This window comes from Vicugna pacos, chromosome 17, assembly GCF_048564905.1.
Source record: "Vicugna pacos chromosome 17, VicPac4, whole genome shotgun sequence".
Lineage (NCBI taxonomy): Eukaryota > Metazoa > Chordata > Mammalia > Artiodactyla > Camelidae > Vicugna > Vicugna pacos.
The window spans coordinates 53,558,653-53,574,476 of NC_133003.1; the positions used below are offsets into that span (position 1 = coordinate 53,558,653).

The window sequence follows — 15,824 nt, forward strand, 5'->3', positions numbered from 1 at the left end:
CCGGCCACTGCTGGCCACCAAAGGTGCTTCTCTTCTCTGTTTGCTCACTCTTAGACAGAAGGCCGTGGGCACTGCCCTGGTGTTTTCACACCCGTGTGCTGTCCAGCTTTGCAGGTCACCCTTCACGAAAGGTCGCGCCACCTTGCACCTGCCCGGCCGGTGCATTGGACGTAGTGGGTTCCTCCCACCTTCAGCAGCAGAAGCGTCATCACAGTGGTTCATTCTTACCAGCTCGGCAGACATAACAAAATGACACGCATGTTGTGGTTGGGTGTGTATTTCTTTAATATGCATTTAATTACAAGGGAGATTGAGTGTCTTTCCACGAATGGCTTGTTCCTAGCCTCTGCTCTTTGTTCTCATTGGCTCGCCATCTGTTTCCTATCGATCTGAGAGAGCTGTGCGTCAGGGAAATCGGCTGTCACTTCAATGCCCTCAGTTAACTTGTCCTATGCGCTGCAGGTGCCGTTTTGAAGTTTACCATTGGCCTTTTTTTTTTTTTTTTTTACTTTGTGGCATGTTTTACTCCATTTAGAGAGCTTTAATTTCTATAGTGTTAAATTCATCAGTCTTTCCTTCATGGCTTCTGGGAATGCAAATATTTATACCGTGCATTTTGCACAGCCTTTTCGCACATTATCTCCGTTGGTCCTCGGAGCAGCCTTGGAAGGGAGGCGGTGCGGGGAGCTCTAGCGTCGTTCTGTTTTACAGATGAATTCAAGTGAGGCTCAGAAAGGGGGTGGGACTTACCCAGGCTGAGCAGATTCTAAAACCCTGGCCCTTCTCACCTCCCTCAGCTCCCTTCCCACCAGCCAGGTGACTCACTCCTGATATTGAGAACAGACGACATAGCTTCTCTGGGCATCTTGAATTATTAAAACTAGAAGAATCTTTTCTTTGAGTGCTCTTTTTAAAAAAAAGCTTTTGAAATTATACAGTTCATAATGTTTAACAACAAAACCTCCAACAATACAGGAGAGTGGAGCACGAGGTTGGAGGTGGGGCGCATGCCTTGCCCTGGAAACCCATCTCCAAGGGTTGTCCTGTTGGCCGTGAGCGCCAGTAAGGGGCCACGAGGGTGTGGAAGACCCACCAGGAGCCGGAGCAATCTGTGTGCGTCTCTGTCTGGCGCCAGGGCCTTGTCTATCCCAGGAACACCTTAGATGTGCACAAATGCTGCAAGAGATGGAGGTGACCAGACTCTCCACTTAGCCTCTGCAGCCTCACAAGCCCGTGTTCAGATCCCAGCTCAGCCACTTAGTTAGCAGCTGGGGTGGGGTTGTGGTTGACTTACCTTCTCCGTGTTGAGGTGTCCTTGTCTGTGAAACTGGGACAGTAGCTTCCAACTCATTTGTTTGAGGTGTCCAGCACAGAGCGCCAAACTAAATGCCCACCTCTCCCCTCTGATCTGCCGGTTCCTTCCGGGGTCCACTGCCTACTCCCACCTGGCTCCGGTATCCAGGGTCATGGGACATCAGAGCTGAAAATCAGGCTCCTTTCCTCTCCAGAAGCCTGGAGAGGGGAAGTGCCTTGCCCAAGGTCACACAGCCCACGGGTGGCAGGGCGGGCAGGGACTCCAGTCTCCTGACTCATTACATCATTCGCCCGGCCTCCTCTCTGCTGGACCACTGCAGCCCGCGCCTCCGGCCTCCTGTCTCACCCCTTCTGGCCACCAGGGGGCGCGGCCTAAGTCCAGCTCCGACTGCTGGCGCCCTTGCTCTAACCTGGTCGGGGGCTCCACGCTGCCTACGAAAGGAGCCTTCCTCAATCTGGTGTTCAAGGGCCCTACACACCGGGCAAAGCGCCTTTCCATGCTTGCTTTTCCCTTGGGTACAGTCCTGAAGCACCCTCTCTTTCCTGCCCCTTCCAGGCCCGGCCTCTCCTGCCTGCGCCACTTCTTCCCCACGGATTGAGTCCCCGTCCAGTGCCGTGCCACCCCACTGTCCGCGACAAGTGCCAGCTCACTGAGGCTTGTCCCCAGCATTCAGTTGGTGCTCAGTCAATGTTTGCTGTGGGGTAAGGGGCGCCGACGGCAGGCCCGCACCCTCCTCCCCAAACTGCCGGGAGCGCGCGTCCTGGAGGGGACATAGAGCTCCCGCCCCAGGCGCCTGCCCACCCCGCCACGCTGTGCGACTCTGGGCTAATGTCTGCCCCTCTCTGGGCCTTAGTCGTCTCATCCGAGAACTGGGGAGGCTTCGGGGAGGGGGCTGGGCATGGCGGGCGGGGACTGCAGTCCTCCTTGGGAGGGGCCAGGGACCGACCTGCAGCTGCGCCTACTAGGTGTTTGTCTCTGGGGTCTTGGGGAGTCTGAGCGAAAGGCCGGGGCCACAGCGCCCCTGCACCGCGCCCAGGCTGTGCGAACCCGGCGCCCCGGCCCGTCCCCGCAGCGGCCCCACCGACCTGGGCGCCCTCAACTGGCCCGGGCTCGGGTGACGTCGGCGGCCGGGGCGGCACCGGTTCCCCCGCCCCCACACCCCGTCCGGGGAAACTGAGGCCGGGCGCCGACTGGCCGCGCACGCCAAGGTCACGGCGCGCGCGGAGGCCGCCGGCCGGCGGCGCTCGGGCTCAGGCTCCCGCGCGCCCGGCCCCCCCGCGCCGCGCTCCTGCCCGCGCTCCTGCCCGCCGCGGGGACGGCGGGGCGGCGGGGACGGCGCGCGCTCAGAGGCTGCGGGCGGCCCCGCGAGGTAGGAGGCGGGCCAGCGGGGGACGCGCGCGGCGGCGGGCGGTGCGGCCGGGGCCGGGGGCCGGGGGCCCGCGGGGGTCGGCGGGGGCTGCGGTTGCACCGACGCGCGAGGAGCTCCCGGGAACCGGGCGGGGGTCCCCGGCGGGTTTGCAGAGCCGGGCCCGGGAGGAGGGCCGAGGCCGCAGTCGCGGGGACGCCGCGGGCCGCGGGGTTGCAGGGTTGGGCACCAGCGGCGCCCGAATCGCTGGGACTGGGGCGGGTGGGGAGGGCGCCGATGTCCAGCTTCTGGAACCGGGGCTCTGCGGTGTCGCTCCCCGGACGCAGGAGCTGGAGCCTCCGCGGCTCTGCGGACGCGAAAGGCGCGACCTGGGGGGAGGGGGGCCCATGGTGTTCGTCTCCGCGCCTGTATAGCTGGCTGCCTCGCCCCGGCCGGGAAACGCGAACCCAGACCCCGAGGGTCGCAGGGGGAAGCTGTCCGCTCCCCCCACCACCACCACACACACACGCTCCCTTCCTTTTCTGCCCCCTCCTCCCTCTCCTCCGCGGAGAGATCCTGCTGCGGGTCCAGGGGCCGGAGCCTGCGGGCCGGGGGTTGAGGCATCTCAGGAATTCGCTGGGAGGCAGTAGACGCTCCTGGGCTGGGCTGGAGGGCTGGCCCGGAGTTCCGTCCTGCCCCTGACCCCCCGTGTGACCTTGGGCGGCTTCTTCCCCAGCACCACGTGGGCAGGGGCCCGGTCTGTAGTTGGGGGTCCTCTGGGCCAGACCCCCAACAGACCCGGAGTCGGTGTAGGAGGCTGCTTAGGGGCCGGGGCCCAGCGACCTTCCGACCCCGTCCCAAACGGGGAAGGGGGCCGCAGGGGTTAGAGAAGTGATGACGGCGCTATTGCGGGTATGAGGACGCCGTGTCCCACCTGCCAGCCTGATGTGGGACCCTCGTGGACCTCTGGGCAGGAAACCCCTGCCCTGCCCCAACCAGCTGCCCTTGGGGCGGGAGTAGGCCGGGTGGATTGGCAGAAGTGTTCCAAGTCTGTACCCCGAGTCATGGGCAAAACCCCTCCCGAATTTCTGCCAGGCAGTTGCCGCTTTAAATTGCCAGGCTCAAAACTGTCACAGCTGATCTGTTCCTGGAGCAAACGGCGCAGAAAGATGACAGTGGGTGTCCCCTCCCCCGGGCCTGTCCAGGAGACGAGGCTCCAGGGCACAGCAGTCCACTCTGCCTGGTCAGCTTTGTACCTTTCACTCTGGGCATGCTCTGTAGTTGGTGGGGGCAGCGGGGCACTCGTTCTGCGCTGGAAGCAGGAGCCTAGCTGTGCACTTTGAGGAGCCTGTGCTCCGCTCTGTGGTCAGTCCCCCCCGCACAGCGTGGGTGCCGGCCTGGGCAGCCCCCTGGGAGCAGCCCTGGACGAAGATGGCACAGGGGTGTCCTCTGGTCTCCCTCTCCTGCCCCTAGCTTTATGCTGGCTCCTGACTTGGGCTGGCATGGCGGCCAAGCCTCTGAAGCCATGTGTGTCCAGAGACCCATGTTCAGCAGTTGGGTTTGCAAGGAGAGGAGAGAAGCAGCCCCAGACCCCCCAGAGGCAGGAAAGGACACCCAAAGAGGTGTTTGGGGTGCCCGCAGCCCAGCCATTGAGCAACCGCACTGGAAGGGGGGCATCTTAGGGCCAATCTATAAAGATGGAGAAACTGAGGCCAGAGAGAGGCAGGGACATGTCCAAGGTCACACAGCACCCCGCTGTCCCCAGCTCTCCAGCAATCCAGCTGTCCTGGAGTTGCAAGAACCTGGAGAAGGCTCATGGGAATCGGTGTTCCCCTCAGAGGTCCTCACAGTGGATGGACAAGGAAGGGGACACTGGCTCCCGCACAGTTTGCAAACATTAAGTAACATTAAGTCTCATGACCAGAGTTGCCACCCTCTCCCGTGGCTGCCTGCCCTTGCGGCCTGTTCTCCACTGGCCCCACTACACCACCCATGATCTCAGTTGTGCCTTGCCGTTGTGCAGAGGGGATGCCAAGGCCAAGCCGAAACTGGGACCCTCTGGGACCTCAGCTTTCCTCCAACCAGTGTCCTAACTGCTAGGGTGCTAAGCACCTGAGCATCTCTAGAAACACAGCCATCCTTCGTTCTGGTAGTAAGCTCCCTGCCACCGGGGTGTGCAAGCTAGAGCTGAGCACTGACTGGTCACGGAGGCTAGGAATTTGGGCTCTGGTGGGTGAGCTGCCAAATGTCTCATCACTCCCCCACACCCTGGCCTCAGTCCTTCATAACCAGGGATGGGGAGTAGGGTTGCTTGCTCCTATCAGGAAATGCTTCTTGTGTGAAAGAGGCTGGGTGAAGGCACTGGGGGAGGCCCCTCTATGAGGCCGGGTCCCACCTACCGCCGTTGCTCAGTCCTGGTGTTCACTGCCACTATGAAGTGACTCCAACCTGCTCATGGGAGCAGCATCTCCCAGTGCCCCCTGCCCTCCCGCTGGACCCAGCCTTCACCCTTGCCCCGTCTTGGCTCCTGCAGCGATGCACACCCCAGCCATGCAACCCAGAAAGCTTTGTTCATCTTTCATCACTCATCGATGACACAGACTCTTCAGCAAAGTCTGCCCTGAGTTTCTGCCTTCCCCAGGGGCCCCATTGTCCCTGAGCAGGGGAGGGGAGTAGTGTGCAGGGACATGGGTAGGCCTGACTTCAAGACCCCACCCCCTACCGCCCTGGGCTCGTCAGGGCAGCTACCGCAAGTGCCAACGTGGAAAGGCAGGACTCGGGTGGCCAAGTTCTCAGGGACTCTTGGAAGAACTGAGTGTATGTGGCCTTCTGACCCAGCACGACTGCAGTTCAAACCCTGCAGGTGTTTTTAAGCATCTGCTCCGTGCCAGACCCCACCGCGGAGCGTCCCAAATGTCGTCCCATTTCATCTGCAGAACCACAGGCCCATCCACTCCCGTGTGTGAAGGCTCTCGGGGCAGGATATGACAGCAGTGCCGTCAGTCCGCCGGCCTGCGGGCCCACGGGGGACACTGTGCCCGCCTGCCCGCTGCAGCCTGAGTCCTTCCGTGACTGGGCCCGCGGCCCCCAGCAGCTTGGGGTGGCGCTCCTCCAGAGGGGTGCTCAGAGGGCTCCACGTGTGAATCCACATGGCCCGCGTGGACTGCGATGGGAAGGCTTGCCGGGGGACCCCGACCCCGTCCGTGAGTTCGGGCTTCCCACGCTGCCTCTTTGGAAGGCAGTCCTGTTGGAATTTACTGTCTTCTCTGCAAATTCCCTGAGGGCGGAACAGTGGCGAGGCACCTGCTGGCCCCTGCGCCTGGGGCTAATGTAAATCTTTGTTGTGCTCGGCTGAGGGGGAGCCAAACCAGGAGCAGGGTAGTGAGTTCCCCTCACTGGAGGTATGCAGGCTTGGTGTCCAGAGCAGTCCTGGATCTCAGCTGGGTTGGATGCCCTGGCGGGCCATTTTAGTTCCAGGGCTCCCAGAGCCAATGACTTTTTTTTTTTTTAATTATTGTCTGAGGACTTGGTGAAACCCATCAGGGTGGTAATACAGGTTTGAAAAATGCTAAGCGAGTGCCAGGGTGTTTTAATAAAGTCAGTTGCCTAGGGGCATTATGGGAACACCTCATTATTCAGTTCATCCAGATTCAGAACCAGGACCAGCTTTTGCACGTAGCTGAGGGGCCTGAGGCTTTGGTGTGAAGCAGCAAGGAAATTGAGAGTCATGCTAAATTCAGGAGCATGGGGGTCACTGTCCACTGTCAGCCACGCTGAGGTCAGAGAACTGAGCTCCCTGTTGCTTTGGACAAGTCCCTTCCCCACAGAGGAAGGAGTTTGGAAGAGTCCAGAAAACACTTCCGAAGTTGTGAGGTTTGGGGGTGGGAGGAGGGGACAGGAGGGGCCGAGGCAGCAGTTCCCATGGGCTCAGGGGTGTGGACCAGCTGAGGGCCAGCCTGCCTCTGCACTGGATTCCATTCCAGCTCTCAGCTTCCTGGCTCCGTGACCCTGGACCAGTCCCGAGACCTCCCTGAACCTCAGTCTCCTCCTCTTGAAAAGGGGGGTGATGATAGGGCCGCCCTCCTAAGGCAGGTGTGAAGGTAATTCTGGAAAGTGTGTCAGTGTCATGCAGCCATTTTCCGTTTTCTCCTTTGGGGATATCCAGAAGCTACGAGGTATTTCTAAGGCCTCAAGATCCAAAGAGAAATGCCAGCTCCCTTGATTTTCTCATCCAACAAATATTTACGGAGCACCTACCTACTCTACCACCACGGGAGCAAAGCAGACGCCCTTCCCTCCGGGAGCTTTTATTCCAGTGGCAGGAGACCCACAGCTATTAAGTAAACAAACAAAGAAAAGAATTTCAGAGAGTGCTAAGGGCCAGGAAGAATGAGTCTGTCCTGGGTGGTGTTAAAGCTGCTTTGCAAGAGAAGGACTTTCCAGAAGGGAGAGGACAGGAGCCCCCTCACCCTCATTTGGGCTCCGGGAGACCGAGACTCCAGTCCTGGCCCTACTGGCTTCCCATGTGCTGTGCCACTTTGGGGAAGTTCCTTCCTGTCTCTGATCCTGGATTCTTGTTTGTGAGTTGAGACAGCAGATCAGCCCCTCCAGTTCAGATGTCCCATGTGGCGGGGGTGGCTGTTGTGTGGAGGTCACTGCCTTGTGGTGCTGTTGTCATCGCTGGGGTCCCCTCCTGTCCCCTATATGTGCCGTACACAGCTACCTTTCTGTTTGAAATGTGATATGCAACCTGTCACACAGAAGGGGGAAGACATATGTGCAGGAGCTTAAAGGAACATAAGAGGAACACACAGGCGACCACCTCCCAGGGCCAGAAGCCCTCTGCCCACCCGTGGGCTCTTCCCCAACTATGGCCCCTCTGAGATGCTCACCGCCCTGACTGTTGTGGTAATACTGTCCTTGCTCTCACCATTTCACCATCCATCAGAGCAAGTCTTTACAACACAGTTTTGTGTTTCTTGTCTTTGAGCTGTCTATAAATAGACTGAGGCTGTAGCTATTGCTTTGGGTCTGGCCTCTTTGGTTCAAAGTCATGAGTAGCTGTAGCTTTCCTTTTTAATGGCTGTATAGTATTCCGTGACCACGGTGTATGTATGTATGTATGTATGTAGTCTCTGTGCTGGACATGAGTGTGTCTTCAGTTTGGGGGTTTGGGGCCATATTCTTGAACCTGCCCACATCCTAGTGCTCCTGTGACCTTCTCTCCAGCATCTGTCTCAAACTGGGCAGTGAAGTACATTCAGTTTCACAGAGCAGAGTCACACAGTGCCCTTCCCTCCCGCTGCCCCCCCCACCGGCACCCCATTGCTAGTCTTCGTCATTTTCATTCACCTGCAAGTGTGTGACGGGTTCAGCCTGCGTTTCCCTGCTTGGCGATGGGCTCGGGCGTTTTTTGTGTGTGTCTTGGCCGTTTGGAGCTCCTCTTCCATGAAGGGCCTGTCTTGCACTGTCTTTCTATTTTCTTGTTGATTTGGAGGATTCTTCAGGTATTCCGGATTCTAATCCTTCATCAGTTCAATATGTTGTAAATATCTTGCCTTTTTCGCTTTTACTGGGATCTTGGGATGAACGTCTTAATTCCAGGGGTCAAATCTGTCTTTCTCTTTATTATTAGCGTTGCATGTGTTTTAAAAAATCCTTTCCAATCCTGCGGTCATGCATTCTCCTTTTACATTAGATGTTTAATCTGCCTGAAATTGATGTTAGGATGTGGTGGGATAAGGGTCCCTTTCTCACAGACACCCCCGCCATGTCCCAGCCTTTCCCCTATCCACTCTGCCCGTCCCCCTCCTCCTGTGTTCATCCCTCTCCGGGGCAGGCAGGAGCCCAGGACTGCAGGCTCGGGGCTGGAGGACCCAGCAGGGACAGCCCCGAGGGCAGGGCAGACAGCCCTCCCCCACTGGCCCAGCTGCTGCTCCTGCCAAACAGGTCTGTGGGGCTGTCACGTGTCCGGCTGGCGCTGACTCGGGCTCTGGCGGATTAAGCAGGGGCTCAGGGCTCAGGACCCGCACTGGCCCGGGGGAGGGCTGAGGGAGCTTGTCGCCGTGGGCCACAGAGGAGGACTCCCGAGGCCAGCGAGGCCCCAGCCAGGGCACTGGGACAAGGTGAGAGAGGGCCAGGCTGAGTCCTGGCCGTGTCTTTCCTGCGCAGCTCTGGGTACTTCTGTCTGGAAAATCAAACGTCCCCCCCAAGCTCTTGCCAGCCGGGTCTGTTTGGGGAAGCCGAGAGCCAGGAGGTGGAGGGTTACAGCCTGCAGCAAGGACCTGGCAGGTCTCAGGTCCCCATGCATGCGCCCCCGAGCTCACGCACCCACGCCCAGGCACCTGCCCAGTGTCTCCCAAGAGACTCTGCATCCCCTTCAGTGTCCAGAGCCTGCCCGCTAGGCAGGGGGGTCACTGACAACCTCCAGTCTGCTCCCCAGATCCAGGTGCCCTTCCCCAGGCAGCAGCCAGTACCTGGCCTGGTAGGACACAGCCAGCCAGGGACACGGCCTTCCTGCTCCTGGAACCACCAGTGCAGGGAAGGGGGAGGAAGTGGGTACGAACTGAGCACCATTTACATGCCAGGAACCTCCTTTGTCCTCTTTACTCCTACCCTGCAAGGTGGGGAAGATTCACCCATTTATTTTTTTTAATTTATTTTTTATTATTATTGTATTTGTTTTGGGGTGGGAGGTAAGTAGGTTTATTTATTTATTTTTTATTATTTATTTTAACAGACATACTGGGGATCGAAGCCAGGACCTCATGCATGGTAAGCATGCACTCTACCACTGAGCTACAGCCACTCCCCAAGTTCACCCATTTGACTGAGGCTCAGGGAGGGGCTGTGGTCCAGCCAGGGCCCGGACAGGGAGGATGGCCCCCAGCATCTCAGCAGCCTGCCTCCTGGATCCCAGAAGTTGCAGGCCCTGCTCAACCCCTGCCTGAAGGCACAGACCCTCTGGCGCAGAGCTTCGCCTGGGGCCTCTCTGAGAACTCTAGGTCCCTGGGGGAAGTCAGGGCCAGGAGCACCACCCAGTGCCGTGGGGTCCAGCTCACCCACGGCTGGTGGCTAGGACTCCGGCTCTGTCTCCTTGTTTGTGCCGTGGGGGTGACAGTAATAGACCCCACCTCTCCTGGTGACTCTGAAAGGCCACCGTTGGGAGGAGGGTGTAGCTCAGTGGTAGGGTGCATGCCTAGCATGCATGAGGTCCTGTGTTCAATCCCCAGTACCGCCATTAAATAAACAAACAAATAAACCTAATTCCCCTCCCCCCCCCAAAAAAACTTAAAAAAAAAAAAAGAAAAGAAAGAAAGGCCACTGTGCATTTAAGGGCTTCCAAACACCGCCACCCCCAGCAGGCACTGGGGGACTTAGCTTCTGTTTTTACAGGGAAGGTCAGACCTGAGCTCTCCATGTCCTCTGAAATTCTGAGCTCCTGTCTGTTTTCCCTGGGCCTTTTGTGTGTGTGTTTATTCCTATGGGTTTAATATTTGCTTGGAAGTACGGGCAGGTGGGAAACGGGTTCAGCAGGATAACAGCAGACGATGCAAACAGCATCTGTCCCTGCCCCCCTCCCCAGAGCAGACATGAAAAGCACGGGGTGGGTATCTGGTCAGAAATGTTCCTCCGAGTCTATTTGTTCCCCGCGCCGTATTTTAAAGAGAACAGGCGGCAGCTGGCTCTGCCCCCATCCTGTGACTTGCCTCTGGGCCTTTAAATGCGCCCACTCCGTTGGAGAGCCTGCTGGCCGCCTCCCTCCAGCAGGCGGGCATGTTCACGGATGCTGGCACCAGATTGTCCTCGTCAGCAGGACTCGAGGGAGGCTGCAGCCTGGCACGGGGCAAACAGGGGACTGTTGAGTAGCAAAGAACGGTCCCTCTGTGCCCAGGGAAGGCCCCAGTTGGAGAGCAGCTCCCCCTCCTCCCCACTCCAGCAGATCTGGGGCTGGAGCAAGGGTGGAGCCTGGGGACCTGGCCGAGGCCCAGCCTGGCTGCCAGCTGTCCACTGGGTGACCTTGAGCTGGCTCTGGGCCCCTGCCTCAGTGCAGAAACCCGGGGCACGTGGTGGCCTCAGCGAGGGGACTGAGGGTCTGTCTTCTAAGACCCGACAAGGCAGCCCTCAGCCATCGCGCCTGGGTGAAAGGCCGGTCTCTGGGCTGGAGTTTTCACTGCCTCCCTGTTAAGCTTTGCCGTTGCTCCGCGAGGCAGCCGAAGTCAGTGCTAAGTCTGCTGACATGTTCTCTGTGGGTTTTGTGACTCCTGGACCCGCCGGTGTCTTATCTCTGCTGTGTAAATCTCCCAGCGGGCTGGGCAGGGCTCTGTCCTTCCTGGCGTCTGAGAAAAGAAGGCAGCAGGTGGCTACATGCAGCAACATACCCTGCATGCCTGACTACGAGGCCTCATCAGAAGGGCTCCTGCCCCCTTGAAGGAAGAGTAGGGTCCACCTACTCTTGGTGTCAGGAGGGTGGCTGGGACCATGTCAGGAGGGTGGCTGGGACGGTGGATCACAGTTACCCAGTGGGGCAGAGCTCCAGGCACTGCCAGGGTGCAGATGTTCAGGTTGTACACTGCACAAGAGCAGTTGGCAAAGGAAGAATGCACTCTTGCCAACCCGCAGGCCTGAGAGGCAGCATCCACCAGAAGAGGGCACCTTTTACAAATTCGCACACGGGCCCTGCGTGCTCACTGGCAAAGGAGCAGTGCCTGGGTGTGGGGTCTCCTCTCTACTTACGTGGCCTTCCTCTGCTGAGTTTTCTAGAATCTCCCTCCAGGACTCTGCTGGTAACCCCAGGGGAAAGTGAGTGCCCAACTCCAGACACCCTTTGTCTGCGTGAGCAGCTTGAACAGACCCAGCCTGGTGAATCCTCAGAGGAAACCGGGCCGTGTTGCAAAGCAGACCTGGGTCGGTCCACATCTCCACTCTAGCTACTGCTGGTCAGGACATCTCAGCACACCCTCCACTTTAGCATCTGTTAATATCCCTGCTAAACCTCAAGGGTGAAGGACCCTTACCCCTGTGTCCAGCCCCTTGAGCAGGGCCACTTTATTTGTGAAGGTATGTCGATTTTGGGACAGGGACTTATGTAAACTAGACATTCATTTCATCCACAAATATTTTTCGAGCACGTGGTCTATGCCCGGCACTGTGCTGGGGCTGGAAATAAGCAGAAATAAACACAGACATGATGTTTACCCTCCCAGAGCTGCCCAGTGAAGGAGAGAACACTCTGGTGAACAGCATCGACCAGGGGCAGGGAGGAGTTGCTCAGTCGGGCCTGTGAGGAGGTTAGGGAAGGCTGCCCTGAAGGAGCCCAGCATGAAGGTGGAGTTGGGATAAGCAGGTGAAAAGAGAGAGACGTAAGCACCAGGCAGGGGGGGAACAGCATGTGCAAAGGCCCAGGGGCAGGAGCCAATTTGCTGGGTATGAGGCTCGAGCCAAGTGGAAAGAGCAGAGGTAGGCAGAGTCCAAATCCACAGGGGCTTTTGGGCGTGGCAAGGAGTTTGGTGCTTATTTCTTAAGGAGTGAGGAGCCAGGGTTTGAAGCAGGCCAGTGACTTGTTAGATTGAAGTATCAGTGAAATTGGGTTTGAGTCCAGGCTGCGCTCCCTGACTGAGCTGCACTCCCGATGTCTGACAAGGAGGGTCGAGGTGGAGGGTGTCTTAGGTTGTGCAGGAAGGACGGCGGAGATTTGAATGAGGAAGCTTAGGGTGGGGCCCAGAGTCTGTTTGAGCTGCCCCTCTGGGCACCTGCCTGGAGACTGGGGCACCACCCCATGTGGTCAGCTTGGGGCTGGGAAGGCTAGGCTGCAGTTCTCCAGCTGGGCAGCAGGTGGAGCCAGCCCCTCAAAGGTGGCAGGTAGGCTGGCCCAGCAGGGACCAGCACAGTGACAGGTGGGGCTGGGGACGTCTCTGGTCCCGGCCAGGGCAGGTCCACGCTTCCCCTTGCTCTCACCTGCAGCCCGAGTGGTGCCCAGACTGCTGGTTCGGTGGCTTCAGCCTGCAGTTGCCAAAACCCTGTCTTTCATCTGCTCCGAGGACCATACATCAGCTGTGCCCTGAGCTGCCATTTTAAGCTGATCTAAATTTGCCACCGAGCCCGACCTGGGGACAGCTGGGTGAAACCATCCACTGCAGGGGAGTGCTGGGGTCCAGATCTCTGCTCTGCAGGCTCAGCCAGTGGAATGCAGTTAATGGAACGTCCGCTCACAGGGTGGGCGGACGTCAGCACACAGTGAGTGCCCAACGATTGCTGTCTCAGCCAGGGCCAGGCACCCAGGAGGCCTGCAGAGCCTGGAAGTGCCTTTCCTGAACCGCCCCTGCACCTGGCACGGGGGCCAGAAGCACAGGGGAGCCAACATGAGTTGAATAGGGAAGTGCCCTTCCGACCAGAGGCTGTGTGCTAGAGCGGACGCTCACGCTTCGGGTGTCGTAGGTATGAAGTCTCATCTCGGCGTCTGGTGGGCGATCTTGCCTCTTGGACAGGTGGTTTGGTCCTTCTGATCCCTGTTCCTCTTGTGAGATGTGGACGGTGCCCTCCCTGTGGCTGGGAGGGTTGCAGACACCCCGCGTGAGCCCCTTGGAGCACCCAGCACGGAATCTGTGCTCGGGACACTGCCACTCGGGATACACCAGGCCGTCCCTTCCACGAACTGCAGGCGGTCACCGGGGGAGGCTGGGGCAGGAGCTAGAGCCTCGAGGGCAAGCAGCCTGCAGCAGGCTGGCCAACGGACGCGAGAGGGAATTTCCTAGAAGGCAGCATCTTCTCCAGCCTGTCCAGGGAGGGTGGGAAGCAGGCCAGTAACAGGGCCCCTCCTGAGGGCGGGAGGCAGGTTCCTCCAGGACTGACCCCGGAAGGGGTGCCCACTTCTCCCTACATGGGTGCCCGCAGACAAGTTCCCGTGAGAGGCCCACCGGGTGCAGCTTTCCCCCGGAAGGAGGGATCCTGAAAGAGGACGTGGCCTCGAGGAGACCCCCCAGGCGCCAGCCCACACCCCCCCCCCCCCCCGCTGCTGCCTGTCCGCGCTGGCCTGGGTGTGGGTCACCCTCACCCGGGGTAATGATTACTGCCCAGTCGCCGACATGGAACAAATGTTGTGTGCTTGTAATTACAAATTTCGTTTCTGACACTCCAGGGGTTTGCAAAGCTTGGCATCTGTGCTGTTAACACATAAATTACAGTCATTTATGGAAGTTGCCAGAGAGACCAGAATTCTGACGCTGTGTGAGAGACGTGCAGTGAGGAGGCACTCCAGGAGCCAGGGGTGGCCCAGTGTGGGCCTCGAGCTTTGCTCGTATTTCACGGGGTCAGATTCCCTTACCCACCCTAGACCGCACACGTGGGCCTGCAGGCTGGAATCCCAGTCTTGACGCCACTTGCTTGGGTCTTGGTTTCCCGATGGACTAAGTAACCGGACTTGGTGACTGATTCCGTGCATCAGGGTATGTCTGGCTGCAGGCACCTGCCTCCAGGCACAAGGTGCTCCCTGGGGGCCTGTCCTCCTGTCTTCATGATGCAAGCAGCCTTTGTTCCCAAGAGGAGGGGACCAGGGCCTTGGAGGCCCGGCTCTGGCCCCCGGGGTCCCAGGCAGCCCTCCGCAGCCTCAGAGGGCTGGAAAGTCATCACGTGCTTCAGGTGTTGCTTCTTGCTGCAGAAAGTGCGTTCTCAGATCCGTTACCCTCCAAGCAGGGATTCTGGAAGTGTGAGACTCAGGCCGCCGGTGGGCCTGGAAGGCTTCCGGGTGACCCCGGGTGCTGCGCTCAGTGACACGGACGGGGGAGAAAGTTGTTCCCCGCCCAGTGCACCTCCAGCCCCTGAGAGTCCATCGAGTCCCATGTTCCGGTCAGCGCTGGTATCTCTTAACGCCTCTTTACCACTCAGAAAAGGCTTAATTAAATTTCAGGATTTTATGAGAAGTGCTATGTCTCATGATTCAAGAGTGAGAGATAGAAAAGACCGCATGACAGTGAGCCCCCCAGCCCCAGCCCCCCAGAGGTGTCCTCTGTCCAGAGAGACTTTATGCGTCTGGAATCGTGTGTGCATGTGTGTGTTCTTCCCCCATGCCTCTTTTACCCCAATGTAACATTCTTTTTTTTAAATTATTTTTTATTGAAGTGTAGTCGATTTACAATGTTAGTTTCAGGTGTATAGCAGAGCGATTCAGTTACACGTACACATACATATACACGCGTACGTATGTACTTCAGATCAGCGTTCTCCAGCTTTGCTTTTTCACTTCTATCTCGTAGCTCACTCCCTGTCAGAATATAAAGCGCATCCTCCTGTTTTGTAACTACCTTCTGCAGCATGGATTCTCTGTACTCTCTAATCTCTGTCTTAAACAAAGAGCAACCCTCAAGCACAGGCCTTCTGTGCCGATAACAAGATCTGAGCAGGGTTTTATAATAGTGTTTTGGTTGGGGTGATTTATTTTTATGGGAAAATTCAATTTATGCACAGTGAGACTGGCTTTTCATTGACGGAGCAGATAGAACATGTCCTGATAAGAAGAATAGTACTGAGCAGTTGGTGTGCAGATGCTACGGGGTTGTTGGGAAAACTAGCCGGGGGGTAAATCCAGGCTGCTTCTGCCGACTTCCACCCCCTGCAGACACACCTGAGGGGTGGAGCCCCTGCCCCACCCTCCAGTCTTGTCACACTGCACATGTATGCTGTTCCTTTTACCTGGAGTGCCCTTCAGTGAATTCCCATTCATGCCACAAATCCCAACACAGGCGTCACCTCCCCCAGGAAGCCTTCCCTGATGGCCACCCCACCAGCTCTCAGCCGTTCCTGCCTCTATGCCAGGGCGATCCGTGATTGCATTGGTCACCCACTCTGGCGCTCTGGCATGGGACAGAGATCCCCACATTTCTGCAGGTGTCAGAATCACCTGGAGGGTGAGAATTTGCATTTCTAGTGACTCCTAGCTGAGACTGCAGTTGCTGCTCTTCCTAAGACACTTCCTAAGACACTCTGAGAACAAGGACACAGACTGAGCATCAGCGTCCCTGGGCTCTCATCCCAGCTCCATCACTTGTGGGCTGTGTGTCTTTGGACAAATTACTCACCCTCTCTGGGCTTTGGGGCCTCTGTGATAAACTGAGATGTGAAGGCCCCACGTAGAGCTGCTGTCAGGATCGTGCGAACGCGTGTGGGAAC

The 15,824-nt window shown here is 58.1% G+C and overlaps 1 protein-coding gene across 10 annotated transcripts in view; it reads left to right on the forward strand.

Annotated features, from left to right (window-relative positions):
* IQSEC1 (IQ motif and Sec7 domain ArfGEF 1) overlaps positions 1 to 15,824 on the forward strand; it is a 284,272-nt gene that overhangs the window by 204,576 nt on the left and 63,872 nt on the right. The window contains exon 1 of one of the 10 annotated variants that reach the window (XM_072941952.1): positions 2,500 to 2,684. The exons of 8 other annotated variants lie outside the window; for them this stretch is intronic. The gene's annotated coding sequence lies outside the window, so the exon portion shown is untranslated. Of the gene's footprint in view, positions 1 to 2,499; positions 2,685 to 8,664; positions 8,786 to 15,824 lie in introns of those variants that run through there. One more of the 10 variants, XM_072941951.1, reaches the window with a different exon arrangement.